The sequence below is a fragment of the Amyelois transitella genome, chromosome 31 (assembly GCF_032362555.1).
Source record: "Amyelois transitella isolate CPQ chromosome 31, ilAmyTran1.1, whole genome shotgun sequence".
NCBI classification, from domain to species: Eukaryota; Metazoa; Arthropoda; class Insecta; order Lepidoptera; family Pyralidae; genus Amyelois; species Amyelois transitella.
The window spans coordinates 2,417,747-2,432,500 of NC_083534.1; the positions used below are offsets into that span (position 1 = coordinate 2,417,747).

A 14,754-nucleotide genomic window follows, 5' to 3' on the forward strand; every position below is an offset into this window, starting at 1 on the left:
TGAAGAAATTCAAGCAAGCGCGGGTAAACGGCGGGAGTAACTATGACTCTCTTAAGGTAAACAAATGCCTCGGCATCTAATTAGTGACGCGCATGAATGGATTAACGAGATTCCCACTGTACTATCTCGTCGCTCGACCGTCGTCGAGTACGGATCGCTTTCGTTCGGCTCCGCATATTTAATTTTTTATTGTGCAAAGTCGTCCTTACAGCTGTTATATATTGTTTTAGTGTTTTATAAAATCGTTGTACTTTCGCCCGGATCGTCCTCTTGGATGTTTTTCGGTCAACAAACTGATAATTAAGTGCTTGTAATTGTGTAGTGACTTACTTGGACACTGTGTTTGCCCTCCCGGAATATCCTTGCTGCGTAAGTGGTGTTTCGGTGAGTAGACATTTGTATTTTAACATTTTAGTGTGTAGAATTTGGACCTAATTAGGCTATTTTATCATAGTTTTTATTATTTTTCATTATTAGGGACAATTATTAGGGTAGTTATTTAGTAGTTAATAAGGAACTTGTAGGTAATAGTAAATAAGTTAGTGACGTTTAGATTAATTTGACGTTTGACAGTTGAAAGCTGTCAGTTGACATTTGGCAAGTGACGTTGTCACTGTCAAATTGACAGCGACAACTAGTGAGAGTGACATAGTGACAGTGACAGTGATTGGTGGGTCGGGCCGGCAGGCGTATTGTGCCGCTGAGTCCGATATCACCACCCAGTTAAGGACACACGAACTTAATTTTGGAACGAAAGATTTTTAAAAATCTTATAGACATAAGGGAGATGGACGAAGACGGAGCACCTCCGCCCAACGAGTCTCCTCCGATTGACCCCTTCGCGCCGCGCCCCTCGCTGGCGCGCACGCCGCCTTCTCGAGCAGTGGCCGCTGCGGAAAACCTACTGGAGGGCAGTGAGGACGCCGTCGCCCGCGTGGCCTTCGAGGCGGCGGCACTGGCGATTGCTGCGGTGCGATCGCGGATAAGAGAGAATGTCTCTGGGACGCGGCCGCAAAGAGAGTCTTGTCGCCTGACGAGAACACGGTCGCGGCTACACCGAAGAGAAGACCCGCGGAGAAGAGGATAGTTGCCGCCGCCCCCCCCCCCCCCCCATCGCCGACCCCGAACCTGACTCCGAACCAAACGCAGACGGGATGCTGCATTTGGCCACGGCCAGAGAACTGCTGTCCCGAGCAAACAGGGAAGCGAGGGGGGTGTCGACGATCATGAGCGGGCCCACGTCGAAACTAAACAAGGCAGACCAGGGGGCCATCACGAGCCACCTCCAGACCATGCTGGAAATAGTCGGCCAGCTGGCTCTCATTGCGGAGGCGGGTTCCTCAAGCCTTCAAAGAACAAAGCAGGCCAATATCATGAAGACCCGCCGGGCTCAAAGAGCGGAGGCTGAAGCTGAAAGAGCGCGCAGGGAGACCTCTGAGGCTGCTGCGCGTCAGCCGGCGGCTAGCGCTGCGGCTGTGGCGCCACAGATGGGAAGAGCTGGCTCCTACGCGGACAGAGCAAGGATGCCCGCAGCACAAATTCGCTGCCACAAAGGAGCTTCAGGCCCCCCAGAAGCAGTAATCGAGGAAATGCACCACGTGCTCTGGAAATGATTCATATACAGGGATGCGCGTAGGATTCTATTAGATAGTGTAGTTCCGCTCGAGACGGGTCCTGTATACTACGCGGATCTCGTAGGATCTAAGGCAAACTTCAGGCGGCTAACAGAGTTCACACATCGGTGGCATAACATCCGGAGCGGCCTCGAGAGAAGCAATACAATTTGACCTGTCAAGTTTGTTAGAGGTTTTGCTGGAGAGGAATGAAGACCCCGCCCGTCGGCGGACGAGTACACGAGTACTGTTACAGTAACGTACTCACCCCCAAAGAGGGGGGCGGACATTAGCCGGATCCGGTGATCCGCCGCGGGACTAAACCTGCCGGAAAACAACTTGTAGGGAGTCAAGAATAGGCGCGCCTTTACAGAGAGCCTAAGAGCATTAGGGCGCCCTTCTCCCACGATTCGCACCATATAACAAGATGTTGGTAGGTGCATGGGTGGTGGCGGGCCCGGCAGTGCCCAGAAAGGGCTATACTATCTCGTCTCGTCTCTCGACCGTCGTCGGGTGCGGTTCGCTCGCGTGCGTGTCCGCGTGTTAAAAATTTTAATTTCGTGTAGTCATTCGCGTTCGCATTTCTCCGGCGTTATAGTGATTGAGGTTTTAAATTCCTATCTAACTTTTACCTGTTTCATCTTTTAGGTCGCAATTGGAACAAATAATAAACGATTAATTAGTGCTGTGTTGTGTGTTGCGGTTTGGACGTCGGATAGCCCTCCCCGGGGTTTCCTATTTAGGCGATTGGGTGAGTAGCCTTGCTGATAACATTATAGTGAAAGGATCGGGACCTTAATTGACTCATTTTATCATAGTTTTTAGTGTAGTTTGATTGTTTTTTTTGACAATTTTAGGGGTAGTTATTTGATAGATAATAAGGAACTTGAAGGTAGTATATAAGTTAGTGTAGTTAACATTTAGTTTGACATTAGACGGCTGTCAGTTGACTTTTGATAGGTGACGTTGTCACTGTCAAATTGACAACGATAGTGGTAGTGACAGTGATTGGTGAGTCGGGCCGGCAGGCGTATTGTGCCGCTGAGTCCGATATCGCTAACCAGTTAAGGACACACGAACTTAACCTTGGAACTTAAGAAAATTTTTAGAACTTAATAGACGTTCTAAGAGAGATGGACGAAGACGGAGCACCCCCGTCCAATGAGTCCTCCGTTTGACACCTTCGCGCCGCGCCCCTCGCTGGCGCGCACGCCGCTTTCTCGACTTGCGGCTACCGAAGATCTACTGGAGGGCAGTGAGGACGCCGTCGCCCGCGTGGCCTTTGAGGCGGCGGCACTGGCGATTGCCGCGGTGCGATCGCCGATGGAAGATGATGTCTCTGGGACGTCCCCCGCCGCTCCACTCACACAGCGACTGTTCGCGGCCGCCAAGAGAGTCTTGTCGCCTGACGAGAACACGGTCGCAGTGACACCGAAGAGAAGACCCGCGGAGAAGAGGATAGATGCGACCTCATCGCCGACCCCGAACCTGACTCCGAATCGAACGTAGACGGGATGCTGCATTTGGCCACGGCCAGGGAACTGTTGTCCTGAGCAAACAGAGAAGCGAGGGGGGTCTCGACGATCTTGAGCATGCCCACGTCGAAACTCAACAAGGCAGACCAGGGGGCCATCACGAGCCACCTCCAGATCATGCTGGAAATAGTTGGATAGCTGGCTCTCATTGCGGAGGCGGGTTCCTCGAGTCTTGAGAAGACGAAACAGGCCAACATAATGGAAACCCGCCGGGCTCAAAGAGCTGAGGCTGAGGCAGAGAGAGCGCGCAGGGAGGCCTCTGAGGCTGCTGCGCGTCAGCCGGCGGCTAGCGCTGCGGCTGCGGTGCCACAGACGGCAAGAGGTGGTTCCTACGCTGATAGGGCGAAGATGCCCGCAGCAGAAGGCCCGCTCATCGCGGTATACCTGACGGGGGGTGAGGTCAAGACGGCCAAGGAAACAAAGAAGCTCCTCAAAACCTCCGTGGCACCGGCAGCCCTAAAAATTAATATTGACAATATTAGAAGAGTCAGAAACGCCGGGTCCTCATCCAGGGGAAAACAAAGGAGGACTTGGCGCGCCTTAGGTCGGCGCTCCCGCCAACTCTTCGAGCGAGCGACGTGCAGGGGAGAATGCCCCTGATCGCGGTTCGTGGCGTTGAAGGCAGGGACACCAAGTTCGAGGACTTCATCGGCAGCGTCCACGAACAAAATTTTAAAGAAGACTACAATTGGACGCTGTCGAACATCAAGAAAAATTGTCGCCTGGCCTTCAGGAAGAGCCGCGAAGGTGGGACCCGCACCACGATGGTGCTGGCGTGCACCCCGGCGTTCAGACTGGCGCTGCTACAAAAGGGCTGCCTGTACGTAGAGTGGGAGATATGCCCCGTTGGCGACTTCACCACCGCCATCAGATGCGGAAGGTGCCAGACGTACGGCCACCCTGAAAAGAAGTGCAAGGAGGAGAAGCCCACGTGCAGTAGATGCGGCTCGATTGGGCGCAAGGAAGCCGACTGCAAGTCTGACTCAGTGAAGTGCGCCACCTGCATGAAGTTCGGCAGGAGAGAGGCGGAGGCGCACGTCACGGACGCCAGCTTCCACAGGCGGCAGAGGAACTGGGCCTGGACGTCGTTCTGGCTCAGGAAAATTATCCCGGAGCCCAGTGCGATGCCGACGACGCGAGGACGAGTACACGAGTTCCGTTACTGTGACGTACTCACCCCCAAAGAGGGGGGCGGACATTAGCCGGATCCGGAGATCCAGCGGGGGACTAAAACCTGCCGAAAACAACTTGTAGGGAGTCAAGCATAGGCGCGCCCTTACAGAGAGCCTAAGAGCATTAGGGCGCCCTACTCCCACGATTCGCACCATATAACAAGATGTTGGTAGGTGCATGGGTGGTGGCGGGCCCGGCAGGGCCCAGAAAGGGCTGTCCCTATCTACTATCTAGCGAAACCACAGCCAAGGGAACGGGATTGGGAGAATCAGTGCAATTAGTATAAAGAGTTTTTAGCAAGAGGTGCCAGAAAAGTTACCACAGGGATAACTGGCTTGTGGCAGCCAAGCGTTCATAGCGACGTTGCTTTTTGATCCTTCGATGTCGGCTCTTCCTATCATTGCGAAGCAAAATTCGCCAAGCGTTGGATTGTTCACCCATCAAAAGGGAACGTGAGCTGGGTTTAGACCGTCGTGAGACAGGTTAGTTTTACCCTACTGATGGCTTGTCGTTGCGATAGTAATACTGCTCAGTACGAGAGGAACCGCAGTTTCGGACATTTAGTTCATGCACTCGGCCGAGCGGCCGGTGGTGCGAAGCTACCATCCGCGGGATTATGCCTGAACGCCTCTAAGGCCGAAGCCAGCCTAGCCGAATCCGGCAAGGATATGCTCACTGTGGAGCCCCGAGAGTCGGGAGGCTCTAAACAATGTGACTTTACTAGTCGCGCTTCACACACGTGAGGTGCGACGTCGAAGCCCATTTGGATCGCGGAGATCGGTGCGGTCGGTTTAACACGTGCGCCACGGCTCCGAAGGTCCGAATCTACCTCAGTTCGATGTCGGGGCTCGGAATAGTCTGTAGACGACTTCCGTTCCTGGCGGGGTGTTGTGCTCGGTAGAGCAGCGTCGTGCTGCGATCTGTTGAGACTCAGCCCTACGCCAGGTGATTCGTCCGAGGGCGATGGATTTTTCGTATATATCGGGTACACGAACGTGTCCGCGGTCTTTGAACAAAGTCGCGAGTTGGTGACGGGTGGCGTGGCCGCGGCGCGCCCCACCAGCTTACACTTTACGAATACACGAACAGCCGCCTGAGCGCTGATGTGGTGCAGATTGTACAGATACACGAACGTTTCCCCGGTCTCTAACCGCCCGTCTCTACTTATATTAATACTTAATTTTGCTTTTTTTAATTGATTATTTTAAATTTAAAAGAACTACATACATACACATAAATATGGTACATTAGTGTTGTTTAAAGGTATTATTTGGATTTCCTCTATAAATATTATTTATATTTCTTTTAATCTGTAACACATTCATTATATGACATCTAATGGGAATTATGCATTTGCATTAAAAGAACTGCTGTACGTTGTGTTGTTTATAGGCATGTAGGTATTATTTGATTTATACAAGTGTAGTTTCAAACTATCTTTTTCCTATATAAATCTGATATGATTAATTTCTATTTTAACCTGTCACATTATATGGACATCTAAAAAAGCTCTTTTAAATGGTACTAGTTAAGTAGGTATCCTAGTTTTGTTTTTCAATTGAACACTATAATATAGACTTGACTTTATTATTATAATATAATATACCTAATAAACGCCAATTTTACATTTGCATTAAAATTACACACATAAATATGGTACATACATTGTCATTAATTTGAATCATTATTTTGAAAACTCTTAAATATAAACTGTATAATTATTATTTATTATACTATTCAATTAAAAGAACATAATGCACATAAAAAAAAAATATGGTAAATTGCGTTGTTTTATTATTTTAACCTGTCACATTTTATCGACACCTAAAGCTCTTTTAAATTGTACGGATTCAATTGTGTTGTGTAAGGAGTGAGTAGTTAGTTAGTATCCTAGTTGTGTTTTTTTTTAATTGATTTTTTTTTTTAATTTATTAATTAAGGCTTTTCAATTAACATTATTTTTTATCTATGAACTTTAACTATAATATTTACTTTATTATTATACATTATATATGCATACAATTTTGCATTTGCATTAAAATGACCTGTTCAATTCAGGGATCACAATTTGAAAAGAGTAATGGAACCTCATTGGTTTAATAAGAGTAATGGCTGGTAATAGACGCTAAAAAGATGTAAAAAAAAAAGAAAAGAAAAATTAGAATTGTTTTTTGATTGCATAAATTATTATGATGAGTAATCGAGTTCACTCATTTTAGATCATAGTTTATAATTCAATGTAATAAATGAAATGTATTGCATTTAGTACAAATTACAGTGAAAGTCAAGAATCTAAAGTCTGTTTGTTATTTGTTTCACACAAAAAGGATCCCGTATTTCAGCAGTGCAATAAACAGACCTCATGGGTAAGTAAGTACACATAAATATGGTACACACATACATTGTCATTGATTTGAATCATTTTGTCAAATAAAATTGAACACCTCTTACATGTTAACTGTATAATTAACTATTTATTTATTATATACATTAATCTTGCATATTCCCTTTACTCTATATAAATATATTATATTATAATTAATTTTTCTTTTAACCTGTAAAAGGAGTAGTTTAAAGTTGTTGTATTTTTTGTAATCACTTTTCAATTTACATTATTTTATCTATTGAACACTATATTATATATTTATCATTGTATAGTTATATATAATAAATGCCATTTTTTCATTTGCATTAAAAGAACTAAATGCACATTAAAAAAAAAAAAAGGTATTAGGTATTTGGATTTCCCCTATGAATATAATATTATTTATTTTTCTTTTAATCTGAAACATTATATGACATCTAAATTTGTGTAGAAAGTCGGCGGGTTTGTTTTCATTTACTGTTGGGTTATTGTTTATTTTAAATTTATTAATTTCACTTTTCAATTAACGTTGTTATTTTATAAATGGGAATTTTGCATTTGCATTAAAAGAACTGTACGTTGTGTTGTTGTTTATAGGTATGTAGGTAGATATTATTTGATTTATACAAGTGTAGTTTCAAAATTAACGTTAATCTTACATCTTACATCTATCTTTTTCCTATATAAATCTAATATGATTAATTTCTGTTTTAACCTGTCACATTATATGGACATGTAAAAAAGCTATTTTAAATGGTACTAGTTAAGTATCCTAGTTTTGTTTTTCAATTGATTATTTTAAATTTATTAATTAAATGTACATGTTTTTTTTTAGCTATGAACACTATAATATAGACTTGACTTTATTATTTATTATAATTATAATATAATAATAAACGCCAATTTTACATTTGCATTAAAATGAATCATTTTGACAACTCTCAAATATTAACTGTATAATTATTAACTACTATTCAATTAAAAGAACAACATGCACATAAAAAAAACAATATGGCAAATTGCGTTGTTTTCATTTTAACCTGTTACATTTTATCGACATCTAAAGCTCTTTTAAATTGTACAGATACACGAACGTTCACCCGGTCTCTAACCGATATTATACTCAATTGTGTTGTGTAAGGAGTGAGTAGTTAGTTAGTAACCTAGTTAGTTGTGTTTGTTGAATTGATTTTATTTAATTTTTTAAGGTAAGAAGTACACATAAATATGGTACATACATTGTCATTAATTTGAATCGTTTTGACAAATAAAATTTTTGCTCTATAGATATGTGGAATAGTTATTATGGGCCTATGAATAATTTTCCCCTTTTTTTTTTGTTTTTTCACATATTCCATTATTTCTTTGCTCCATATAGTTGCAGCGTGATGTTATACAGCCTAAAGCCTTCCTCGATAAATGGTCTATTCAACGCAAAAATAATAGTTTTGAAAATACTGATATGATAGCCGCCTTTTACGACATCCATAGAAAAGAGATATAATAGATTTATTTTCAAAATTGGATACAAAAGGTAAAAACTTATTGAACTAGATGGAGTGCATGCATATGCATGTAAATATCAATTCAGTGGCACTCACTCTGGATCCAAGCGAACAGGTCCACCAGGCGGTAGGCGGCGGCCAGCTTGCCTACCCCCTCGATACCCCGGATGTCGTTGATGGGAAGCACGCAGCTGGGACCCTGGAATTAATGTTGTGTTATTATCATACATACATACATACATATAGTCACGTCTATATCCCTTACGGGGTAGACAGAGCCAATAGTCCCGAAAAGACTGAACGGCCACGTTCAGCTACTCGGCTTAATGATGGTATTGAGATCCAAATAGTGACAGGTTGGTAGCCCATCGCCTAAAAAAAGGATCGCAATTTTGTAAGCCTATTCCTTAGCCGCCTTTTGCGACATCCATGGGAAAGAGATGCGAGTGGTCCCATCCAATCCCTTGGCACATGTTACTTTCAAGTGACTAAAAATACAAAAAAAAAACATAAATATGGTACAAATATTGACATTAATTTGAATCATTTTGACAACTCTTAAATATTAACTGTATAATTAATTGTAAATTGAATGTGCCCATAAAAAAATATGGTAAATTGCTTTGTTTTTTATATAGGTTATTTATTTGATTTCTACAGATTTCCTCTATAAATGTATTATTTATTGTGTTTATATGCAATTTTTTACACCCTTTTCAGGGGAATTAAATATTTTTACGGGCTTTTGACCAAGCAAAAATATTGAATAGAAACAACAAGCGGAGGAAAGAACAAAATTTTAGTCAAGAGAAAGAAATTTTCTGACTATTCTGCAGGTATTAAGGATTGCAGCTTTCTGCAAGAGTATAATATAAGTAAAAGGGTGATTTTTTTAAGCTTTCTAAACTATTACGGAGAGTCGTATTATATATTATTATTATTATTAATTTTTATTTTAACCTGTCACATTTTATCGACATCTAAAGCTCTTTTAAATGGTACAGATACACGAACGTTCACCCGGTCTCTACCGATATTACACTCAATTGTGTTGTGTAAGGAGTGAGTAGTTAGTTGGTATCCTAGTTGTGATTTTTGAATTGATATTTTTTTTTTTTTTTTAATTTAATTAAAGCTATTCAATCTATATTATTTTTTATCTATGAACACTATAATATGAACTTTATTATTATATGTAATAAATGCCAATTTTAACCAACACATAAATATTGTACATAATTATGTACATTGTCATTAATTTGAATCATTTTGACAAATAAAATTGAACATCTCTTACATGTTAACTGTATAATTAACTATTTATTTATTATATACATTAATCCTCTATGTATATTTTTGCTCTATAGATATATATTAGTATAATTAATTTTTCTTTTAACCTGTAAAAGGTTTATAGCAATTTACATTATTTTATCTATGAACACTATAGATATATTATAAATGCCAATTTTTCATTTGCATCAAAAGAACTACCTACATACACATAAATGTGCCATCACATTGTCAAAATTAAACATCTCTTAAATATTACCTGTATAATTAATTGAATTAAAAGAACTAAATGCACATAAAATAAAATATGGTACATTAGTGTTGTTTATAGGATTATTTATTTTTCTTTTAACCTGTCACATTTTATGACATCTAAGGCTCTTTTAAATGGTACTACAGATACACGAACGCTCCCCCGGTCTCTAACCTATACCTATTATACTTAATTGTGTTTCGAAAGGACTAGTTTGGTACAATAGTCGAGTTTTTTTTTTTCTTTTTAAATTTATTATTTCAAGTTTATTAATAATTACTACTCAATTTACATTATGTTATCTATGAACACTACATTGTAGTCTTTGTTATTATATATAATAAATGCCAATTTTGCATTTGAATTAAAACGAGTAAATATAAATACATACATAAATATGGTACATTGACATTTATTTCAATCATTTTGACAAATAAAATTAAACGTTCTGTCACATTATATGACATTACCTAAAGCTCTTTTGGTATGGAATGGTACAGATACACGAACGTACCCCCGGTCTCTATACTATTCTTGCTATATGCTTATGATGTACCTTTGTAGACTTTATAATAGGTTCATAGTTTGGAAATAAACATGAATTTTAAACATTTTGAAATAATTTCAAGCAATTTACAATTTGTTTGTAAGTATGCCACTATTATTTAATTCAATTTATTTTTATTTGCTTTTTCATCTGTTTCAAAATATGTATGTCACTGTGAAATAATATTTTTGACAATGACATAATATATCATCCGTTAGATTTAGATGTGAGTATGATTGATCACACACGTGGTTTTCACTAAATAGTTTGTTTGGTTTATTGATTGGTAAGTAAGATGATTATTTGGCATTTTGTTATTAATTCCCTTAGTCGCCTCTTACGACATCCACGGGAAAGAGACGGAGTGGTCCTATTCTATTAAGGTGCCGGGGACCACACGGCACCGTGACATATAATGTAGTATACATGGACGATGTTCTCATTCTGTGCAACCACTAACGGAGCCGGCCGCTTGCGGTGTGGTGATAGGTGCGGCGCCCGCCACCCGCCGGTAAGACCGGCGCGACGTGCAGAGGGGCGCAGGCGCGCGCACGGAGTACGCCTTTAAAGTGGCTAGATCGAACCGCACCGGTGAAGGGAAATCATATTCTCGGAGCCGGCAGGCGAGGCGTGCGCGTGCGCACCACACCGCGGGCAGCACCACCACCACCACCACAGAGTGGTGATGGTGTGTGGTGTGGTGTGTGTCTAACGCGCGCGCCATATGAAAGGACGAGTTACACTTGAACATGTGAATATTATACGAATGGGATGTTGTCTGGTTTTGTGGTGGGGGTTGGGTGTTGTTTGGTTCGTGGGGATCACCACAACCGGCCACCACCACCACGCCGCACACACCGTTTATATATGTTCGGTTTCGAGTGAATCGTTCCGCCCACTCAGTCTACCGACGGACACACTAACTGTATTCAGTTCTGTACCCGGCTAAGGTTGACAAAGGGCACGTGTCTCAGCCTCCACGGAAGAATTCGCCGTGTTGGTGTTGCGCGTGCGCCGCTTGAAGAGTTTGAGATTGACGCTGGTTCGTCGTTTAGTAGCGCACCACCACCACACCACTTGGTGGTGCGGTGGTGTGACACTGCGACGGCTAAGTCGGTTCCATCTCGCTCTCACAATATCATCGTATAATATGGACCAGAGTTCATACGAAGTGCGATCGGCCCCCCCAATACCGGGCGTTTTGACGAGACTGTACCACGCTTTTAATGTTAAACGACATTTTACAAAGCGGTTGCGTCTATTAGCGAACGTTCGGTGACGGTCTGATCACAAGACCCGACCATGGCTCTCCTCCGGGGGTGGAATGTGTGGTGTGATGTGTGCGCGGTGGCTAGGATCCATCGTAGTTCGAACTGCCGCTCACCCGCCACACGACGCCCCCGGGGCCGCCACTGTGCTCTCGCACTCTCGTATCACCACCACCACCACCACCACCACCACATATAGTGTGTGCGTGTGGTGTTTGTTGAGACGAGTTGTAAGAAGGCACTCGCCGTGTTCGAACGATTTTCGGACGAGCACGGCGTGTTGGGCAATCGTGCTGCAGCGCGCCACGCCGCCCTTCGGGTGCTGTGCGCTGGTGCTCTGCGCGCGTGCGCCTCCAGCTCCACTCGCGCTCGCGCGCGTCGTGTTAGCTCCCTGGTTGATCCTGCCAGTAGTTATATGCTTGTCTCAAAGATTAAGCCATGCATGTCTCAGTGCAAGCCGTATTAAGGCGATACCGCGAATGGCTCAATATATCAGTTTTGGTTCCTTAGATCTTACTCAGTTACTTGGATAACTGTGGTAATTCTAGAGCTAATACATGCAATCAGAACTCTGACCAGTGATGGGATGAGTGCTTTTATTAGATCAAAACCAATCGACGGAGGGCCTCGCGTCCGAAGTCGTTAATTTTGATGAATCTGGATAACTTTTGCCGATCGCATGGTCCAGTACCGGCGACGCATCTTTCAAATGTCTGCCTTATCAACTTTCGATGGTAGTTTCTGCGACTACCATGGTTGTCACGGGTAACGGGGAATCAGGGTTCGATTCCGGAGAGGGAGCCTGAGAAACGGCTACCACATCCAAGGAAGGCAGCAGGCGCGCAAATTACCCACTCCCGGCACGGGGAGGTAGTGACGAAAAATAACGATACGGGACTCTTACGAGGCCTCGTAATCGGAATGAGTACACTTTAAATATTTTAACGAGGAACAATTGGAGGGCAAGTCTGGTGCCAGCAGCCGCGGTAATTCCAGCTCCAATAGCGTATACTAAAATTGTTGCGGTTAAAAAGCTCGTAGTTGCATTTGTGCGCCGCGCTGTCGGTGCACCGCATCCGCGGTGATACTGACACGTTTGCGGAGCATATCGTCGGTGAGCCGGCGGTAAAACGCCGGTTCAATATCAAAATCCTATCGCGGTGCTCTTCAGTGAGTGTCGAGGTGGGCCGACAATTTTACTTTGAACAAATTAGAGTGCTCAAAGCGGGCTCAAAATGCTGCTTGAATATTTCGTGCATGGAATAATAGAATATGATCTCGGTTCTATTTTGTTGGTTTTCAGAACTCCGAGGTAATGATTAATAGGGATAACTGGGGGCATTCGTATTGCGACGTTAGAGGTGAAATTCTTGGATCGTCGCAAGACGAACATCAGCGAAAGCATTTGCCAAAGGTGTTTTCATCAATCAAGAACGAAAGTTAGAGGTTCGAAGGCGATTAGATACCGCCCTAGTTCTAACCGTAAATATGTCATCTAGCGATCCGCCGACGTTACTACAATGGCTCGGCGGGCAGCTTCCGGGAAACCAAAGATTTTGGACTCCGGGGGGAGTATGGTTGCAAAGCTGAAACTTAAAGGAATTGACGGAAGGGCACCACCAGGAGTGGAGCCTGCGGCTTAATTTGACTCAACACGGGAAATCTCACCAGGCCCGGACACCGGAAGGATTGACAGATTAACAGCTCTTTCTTGATTCGGTGGGTGGTGGTGCATGGCCGTTCTTAGTTGGTGGAGCGATTTGTCTGGTTAATTCCGGTAACGAACGAGACTCTAGCCTGCTAAATAGGCGTCGCCATTTAGGTGTGTGCGGCTTCGGCCGCGCAACTCACTGGCGGCGTATTTAAATTCTTCTTAGAGGGACCGGCGGCTTCGAGCCGCACGAGATTGAGCAATAACAGGTCTGTGATGCCCTTAGATGTCCTGGGCCGCACGCGCGCTACACTGAAGGAATCAGCATGTTCTCCCTGGCCTAGAGGCCCGGGCAACCCGCTGAAACTCCTTCGTGCTGGGGATTGGGGTTTGCAATTATCCCCCATAAACGAGGAATTCCTAGTAAGCGCGAGTCATAAGCTCGCGTTGATTACGTCCCTGCCCTTTGTACACACCGCCCGTCGCTACTACCGATTGAATGATTTAGTGAGGTCTTCGGACCGACACGCGGTGGCTTCACGGCCGTCGGCGTTGCTGGGAAGTTGACCAAACTTGATCATTTAGAGGAAGTAAAAGTCGTAACAAGGTTTCCGTAGGGGAACCTGCGGAAGGATCATTAACGTGTACGATGTGTGCCGCCTGCCCAGCGAGCGCGCGCGCGTTGTATGTGTAAAATAATCCATAGACACACAACACACTATGTGTGTGTGCGATACAAACTGTCGACCGGTAAAATTCCGCATGCCGAGTCGCGTACGCACACACGATTTTATTTAAGCGGTTAGAGCGAACGCTCTGCCTCCGAGAGGTCGGCGGTAGTGTTCATTCTAAGACACACAAGCATCATATTTTTTTTTTTTTTAAATTTTTAAATTTTTTTTTTTAAACAACAATCAAACCACTACCCTGGACGGTGGATCACTTGGCTCGCGGGTCGATGAAGAACGCAGTTAACTGCGCGTCATAGTGTGAACTGCAGGACACATTTGAACATCGACATTTCGAACGCACATTGCGGTCCCTGGAGACACATCCGGGACCACTCCTGTCTGAGGGCCGGCTGCATAAAAACAAAAACCACACTGCGCGTTGTAAATTTTCATTTGCTGCGCGCAATTGGCGGTTCCGACGCGCATCGCGCGCGATAGGTCCGTTCAAATATAGATCGTGCAAGATCGCTGTCACACACGGGTGGCTCTCGCTCAGCGGCCGACCACCGAAGCGACTCTTCGGATATATTATTATATATAACCAGAGAGTGTGTTCGGTGGGGGCGTCGCGAGAGACGTAGCAGACCACCAGCAATAAACGTCGTGCGACACGCGTAGGCGGACTCGACGTCCGAAGAGCGTATCGACGTCGCCTTCGAAGCGTCGTGCTCTTCGCGAGCACGCGCTCGTTTGCGCCGCCGTAGCGCTGACGGATATCGAGTCTGCCTCTCATTTTATCGTTGGCCTCAGATCAGGGAGGATCACCCGCCGAATTTAAGCATATTAGTAAGCGGAGGAAAAGAAACTAACCAGGATTTCC

The 14,754-nt window shown here is 44.0% G+C and overlaps 1 long non-coding RNA gene and 3 other non-coding genes across 4 annotated transcripts in view; 3 read left to right on the plus strand and 1 right to left on the minus strand.

Moving 5' to 3' along the window:
* Positions 1–7,705: 7,705 nt before the first annotated feature.
* Positions 7,706–14,754, minus strand: part of LOC132903870 (uncharacterized) — a 40,841-nt gene continuing 33,792 nt past the window's right edge. Inside the window, exon 4 of the long non-coding RNA XR_009657506.1 lies at positions 7,706–8,390. This is a non-coding gene — a long non-coding RNA (uncharacterized LOC132903870). The remainder of the gene's footprint in view (positions 8,391–14,754) is intronic.
* On the plus strand, positions 11,941–13,843 carry LOC132903907 (small subunit ribosomal RNA). Its single transcript, XR_009657515.1, has one exon. It is a non-coding gene; the product is annotated as a small subunit ribosomal RNA (ribosomal RNA).
* On the plus strand, positions 14,127–14,283 carry LOC132903906 (5.8S ribosomal RNA). Its single transcript, XR_009657514.1, has one exon. It is a non-coding gene; the product is annotated as a 5.8S ribosomal RNA (ribosomal RNA).
* LOC132903911 (large subunit ribosomal RNA) overlaps positions 14,676–14,754 on the plus strand; it is a 3,906-nt gene continuing 3,827 nt past the window's right edge. The window contains exon 1 of the ribosomal RNA XR_009657519.1: positions 14,676–14,754. This exon is cut by the window's right edge and continues 3,827 nt beyond it. This is a non-coding gene — a ribosomal RNA (large subunit ribosomal RNA).